The sequence below is a fragment of the Mizuhopecten yessoensis genome, unplaced genomic scaffold (assembly GCF_002113885.1).
Source record: "Mizuhopecten yessoensis strain PY_sf001 unplaced genomic scaffold, ASM211388v2 scaffold10947, whole genome shotgun sequence".
Lineage (NCBI taxonomy): Eukaryota > Metazoa > Mollusca > Bivalvia > Pectinida > Pectinidae > Mizuhopecten > Mizuhopecten yessoensis.
Genome location: NW_018408801.1, coordinates 309,945 through 316,869, shown reverse-complemented (window position 1 = coordinate 316,869; position 6,925 = coordinate 309,945).

The window sequence follows — 6,925 nt, the reverse complement described above, 5'->3', positions numbered from 1 at the left end:
ATTTCATGGATGTAACTTGATTCAACTGGAGTTATCTACCACTGTTTATGTGTTCTCTTTAACATGTGACACTGAAATAACCAAAATAAAATATACTGAGGATGAAATCGACAGTATACTTGAATCCCGTTTAACAATGGGGACTAATGTGTCCCTTGTTAGCCGACTTCTTTTTGTTTTCATGTCAGGCTAAATTTATTTAAGAGCTTTTAAGAACACCCAGCAGAAGTTCTTTATTTCAATTCTAGCTATTGCTCCCAAGTTGAATATCAGGGAGGGCTTAGTAAGAAAATTTACGATAATCGTGTCTTTTTTTTGATTTTCCGATCATGAAGTTTGTCTTTTTTGATAGCAACATCTCTGCTTTCCAGTATATAGTGCGGACATGTCGTATTTGTTTAGTATTTACTGGCATACTCTGAATATGACGATAAGCGTCAAAGATGTCGAGTGTCGACGGACAAACGTTCATCGTAGGTTTTCAGGAGATGAAGTTTAACGAAGAATGAATGCTATTTATGGGGTTCTTCATGAGGTCAGTGGGAAATATATTTCCCGGTTCGATATGAACAAGAACGTTTTTATTATGAGTTTAAGTGACTCTTGACTCGTTGACACTGTCCTCCTCTATATGAATGTGGTATTACTTGGATTTGACCTAGACCAAAATAGAGAGTGTCGTTGATCAGATACAAGACGCCGTCCCTTTCGGAAGTTCTTTATTATTCTATTTTTATTTACTGTAGGTCTCTGTGTAAATTTGTCTTTTGTTAATAATTTTCACTTGGTTGATCAGTTTTGAGTTATAATCACAGTTTACCATATAACTTGGCACTCTCAGTTTAATGTCAGAAAGTACTGCTAACCTTTACTCATGTATTTTATATTTTCTTATCTTTTATTACTGGAATGTAACATGCATGACCTTAAGGATGTACTCTTCTGAGGTTTCAGTCACGTTCAAGTCTCGTTTTGATCTGGTGTAACGGGCTTTTGTAATATTGAACAAATTATGATAGGTTTAATAGCAAACACACATCTGAAAAACATGTCAAAAAACTAGATGTCTGTTGTGTGTAGAACAATTTTTACAAGAATTTGAAAGAAATGACCAATTTGGCGGCCATTTTGAAAAAGTGTATTTATGTGAATTTCTTGCTCTTCACAAAGGGCAAAATTTCACCTTTTTTGACACTAGATTGATCACTTAAATTGTCATTGTGTCACCATTGTTAGATGTAGCAGGTTCAATTTTGCTGTACAACTTTATAATGTTCAATATGATTAAAATAATATGCAAAAAAGTGGAAAGTTATATATTATTGGTATTTTTTTTTTACATATTAGGGTAACTGAAGCACTTTTGATTTTTGACCCCGAAAAAGGTGAAAAATAACACAAATAATAATGGAACAAACAAAGAAGCACACCAACCCCCCATTTTTGTGGCTGTTTTAGAAAGAGAAACACATTTTCTTTTGATTCATTGAATGATAAAAAAAGTTTAATACAGGATTTTTTTTTATATCAAGCGTTTATTCTGCAAAAAATGGTGAAAAAATGTGTATTTTTTCATTAAAAATTAAGGGGTAGGGGTAACTAAAATCGCATTTCTGAGTAAAAAGAAAAAGATTAAGAAATTTTACTTCCATAATCTAAAAGATTTTTTTTTTTATCAATTCTACAAACATTCATACATATCTGATAACACACTTGGAAGAAATTGTATGAATTTGTTCTGCAAATGGTCAAAACCCGAAAATTCACCTAAAATCACCTATTGTGTTATATTGGTATCTTTGACCGATCATAGCGCAAAAACGAACACACGGACATGTTTTTTTTTGCATTTTCTACTATGCCATTATCTCCTGTTTCCAAAAATCAATATAAGAAAAAAAGTTTATTGCAGGAATTTTTTGACTTCTCAGAGGTGTACATCCTTAAGGGAGTTATTTGGAGTCTTCAATATAACTGCCCGTCATGGCTACCGTTTAAGAGTTGATTATAATCATACGATCGATGACAATGTCAACCCGACAGCACTGCCTTTTCATGAACGTTCCTATAAATGACAAGAAATCTAACGTATTATATTATATGTGTCAACGAAAATTTGAAATCACAGGAGGCGACAGCAGCAGGTGGAGACTATCAGGTGCATTTAATTACAAAAAATTGAAGCGCTGTCGTGTTACTGATTAAATTGTCAGCGTTAGCTTTGAGGCATAGCACGAGACTGACGTTATGTACTTAAACTTCTACAGAACTGGAGCTGATGTGTACGACTAGCGACAATGTTATAACAAATATATTAACCGTAGCAATCCTAAACTAAAACGTAATAATTAATTTTGATTAAACGCATCCGTCACAGTCGTGCCAAACGGTAAAACTCTGAACTTTGTTAATTGATCGAAATGATATGCAATCCTTGTATGTGCTGAAATTTAGGCGCATATACGTAGCTGCCTATATACTGTACGCAGACTGTGAATCCACTAACTTTTCTAGAAGAAAGAACACACGAAAAACCACAACCACTGCGCGTTGCACATCCCCTTACCAGGGCCCTGACTTTACCTGCTCCTTAATCAACCAACCCCGAACTAGCTAGCTACGCATGGAAAGGAAAATATCCAAAGAAGGTTTGACCGGGTTGGGGTTGGCTGCATTTAGTAAGGGAAACGTCTAAGAAAAATTAAACTTCCATTCTTATCGTATTGACGACAAATGAGCGTTATCTTTTAGCTAATGAAAATGTCAAAGACAGGCAGTATCGTAGCCATAATGCCATGGTAAGATGTAACTACTCGACACCGAGATAAACTAAAATTCTGCCCACGGCCTGGCTCTCCTAGCCTACTAGAAATATATCTGCTCTTCAATAAATTCCCACGCTGGCCATGTGTGGGAGTCAAAGATGTTGTCAACCAGAAAATTTCATCTTGACTTTGTTATGTTTTAATTTTTTCACAATATGCTCCGATTTTTTTCACAGACATTCATTTGTATCTCCGTTCGTCTTACTTGGAAAACAAATATAATAATGAGTTCTTTCTGTTTGGTATGAGGTACGGCAATGTGAAAAATGGAAAAGCCGGATGATCTAATAAAAGACACACTTTGAAGAAAGGCTGTTCAAGGTTGATCGAAAGATCTTTAGAGTTCTTTGAAATCCACATTCAATCAATTATATTTCTTGGGTATACAGTGCCACAATGCAACTGCAACCCTGATTTTATGGACTGAGCAATATGGCAAGCCAACTTAACATTTATTCAAGGAGCAATGTCGATCCTGTATTTCATCGAATTATATAAGATATCTCATTTAATTTTCTATATAAGATATCTCATTTAATTTTCTATATAAGATATCTCATTTAATTTTCTATATAAGATATCTTATATCGTATATAAGATATCTCATATAGTATATGAGATATCTTATAATTATAATATGTAAGATATCTTATATACTATATGAGATATATTATATAGAAATTAAATGAGATGCTATATAAGATATCTCATATAGCTATATAAGATATCTTAAATACTTAAAGTCTCGTTACTAAATAAGATATCTTATATAGGAACGAGATTTTAACAAGATGTCGAAAATGAAGTCTCCCCGTCAGGAATATCTCAAGGATCTACGTAGGGACAATAGGCTTGTTGTAACAACACGTGTTCCTGTCTCTGCGATTATGTCTGAGCCCACTTCAAAAGTGCGGGAAATGGCAGCCTCTGCTTTAGCCGCTATAAGAGAGACAAGGCGAGCTAGGCCTAGGGAAAATACAGCATCCGTACCACCCTCTCCGCCATTCCGCCCAATGCATTCCTGAATGTGCTCCAAATGATTCTCGAGGGAGAAATTAGTTTCTGTTTTTTAAGGCCACGAAATCTCATTCTATATCAGATATCTTATATAGAAACGATATTTCAATTATATGAGATATCTTATATAGACAAGAGATCCCAGAGGGATCTTGGCGCCCACCTTTGTGCCATCTTCATTAGTTTTATGTCAGTTCGATCTTTTCTCTTCTTTCCTCTAATCTGTTTGATCGAGTCATGTTAACAGTAAATGCACCTTGAGGTAACTTTTGATCTAAACTTAATACTGATGTGTATGAAAGCCAACCTTCAAAGTGAGTTTGTCATTTCACATATTTACTAGTACAGTACTTAATGTGAAAGAAATAGAATCGATCATTGCAATATGAGAAAGATCTGTTTAGTTCTTCTTTTAATCCATTTTGTTTTTATGATCAGTCTCAAAATATATCATACACAATGAGGGATCAAGGGGTACCTACATTTAAAATTTGAGAAAGATCCCTCCCGTACTTCCCGAGAAATAGCGATAACAAACTTTCACTATCAAAATCCAAGATGGCTGCCTGTCGGCCATGTTGTTTAACCGATAAGTCCCTAAAATTGCGCTGCACAGCTAGGACCAAGGGGAACCTACATATAAAATTTAAGAAAGATCCCTCTAGTTCTTCCGGAGAAATAGCGGCAACAAACCCACACTATCAAAATCAAAGATGGCTACCTGTCTGCCATGTTGTTTATCCGATCAATCTCAAAAGTTGCCCTGCACAGCTAAGGACCAAGGGGAACCTACTTATAAAATTTGAGAAAGATCCCTCTCATACTTCCCGAGAAATAGCGATAACAAACTTTCAATATCAAAATCAAAGATGACTGCCTGTCGGCCATGTTGTTTATCCGATCAGTCTTAAAAGAAAGCCCTGCACAGCTAAGGACCAAGGAAAACCTACATATAAAATTTGAGAAAGATCCCTCTAGTACTTTCAATATTAAAATCAAAGATGGCTGCCTGTCGGCCATGTTGTTAATCCGATCAGTCTCAAAAGTTGCCCTGCACAGCTAAGGACCAAGGAAAACCTACATATAAAATTTGAGAAAGATCCCTCTGGTACTTCTTGAGAAATAGCGATAACATAACTTTCACTATCAAAATTCAAGATGGCTGCCTATCGGCCATGTTGTTTATCCGATCAGTCTCAAAAGTTGCCCTGCACAGCTAAGGCCCCAAGGGAAACCTACATATAAAATTTGAGAAAGATCCCTCTAGTACTTCTTGAGAAATAGCGATAACAAACTTTCACTATCAAAATCCAAGATGGCTGCCTGTCGGCATGTTCTTGAGAAATACCAATAACAAGAATTGTTTACGGACGGACGACAGACGACGGACGGCGGACGACGGACGACGGACAACGGACGCAGGGGGATTTGAATGGCCCACCATCAAATCCTGTATTTCATCGAATTATATAAGATATCTTATATACTATATGAGATATCTCATATAGACATTAAATGTGATATCTTATATAAGTATATAAGATATCATATATCCTATATAAGATATCTCATTTAATTTCTATATGAGATATCTCATATAGGATTTAAGATATCTTATATATTATATAAGATATCTCATATAGTATATAAGATATCTTATATCGTATATAAGATATCTCATATAGTATATAAGATATCTTATATACTATATGAGATATCTCATATAGAAATTAAATGAGATATCTTATATAGTATATATGATATCTTATATACTTATATAAGATATCACATTTAATTTCTATATGAGATATCTCATATAGGATGTAAGATATCTTATATATTATATAAGATATCTCATATAGTATATAAGATATCTTATATACGGTATAAGATATCTTATATACTATATGATGGATTCTTCACTACCGATACATATGATGACCATTTATTTGTTGTCGTAGTCCAAGATATACTAAACCACGGTGAGCACATTCCGCATCAGATGATGGTGGGCTAAAAATTAAATGAGATATCTTATATAGTATATATGATATCTTATATACTTATATAAGATATCTCATTTAATTTCTATATGAGATATCTCATATAGGATATAAGATATCTAATATATTATATAAGATATCTCATATAGTATATAAGATATCTTATATACGATATAAGATATCTTATATACTATATGATGGATTCTTCACTACCGATACATATGATGACCATTTATTTGTTGTCGTAGTCCAAGATATACTAAACCACGGTGAGCACATTCCGCATCATTAACACGTTAACATTGGTGGTTTAACAATTCAGAAGTTCAAAGCTTTTGGTAGAATATTATTTCAGTGAGGGTTCTGCTGAAAGTATTTTGCGAATCTTGTAATTTTTGGTTTTGCATGTTGTAAAATTAAAACTGTACATATAAGATCCACTAAAGAAGACCTTTTTACACTAGGCGCCGATTCAGCAATTAACAAGTTTGCTATATTCCTACCCACGCATGGAAGCAACAGGGAGGTGGTAATTTGTTACAGCTATACTTGGACTTAGACCGAGGTTCAGAGTCATTTTACACGTTTTAGCATTTAGATCAATTTTCGGTAAAAATGCCACCCAAATGATGTTATTCACAAGTTCGTGAATACCACCTTTGGGGCGACACATTTAGTTCTAAATATAGCTGTAACAAATGTTTCTATCCAAGTGATAGAAGCTACTGGGTGTAGACAACAATATCACAGGTCAATACAAAACAAGAGGCCCATGGGCCTAAACGGTCACCTGAGTCTACAGTATTTATTTTTGTTGTTAAAATATGTACCAATTTGAGTAAAAAATAGTATAATGTTAACTTAACTTTGTCAGGACCATGAGCTGATCATTCCTAGACCAATTTTAAGTGAGATCGGCCTATTAGAACTTAGTAGCAAAATAGCGGCCATGGCAGCCAAATTGTATTTCTGATTGACCCGAAAAATAACAACACTTTGTCAGGACCATGATTCGATCATTCCTACAAAGTTTCAGTTCAATCGGCCAAGTAGATCTTTACTTTAAGTTTGAAATAGTTT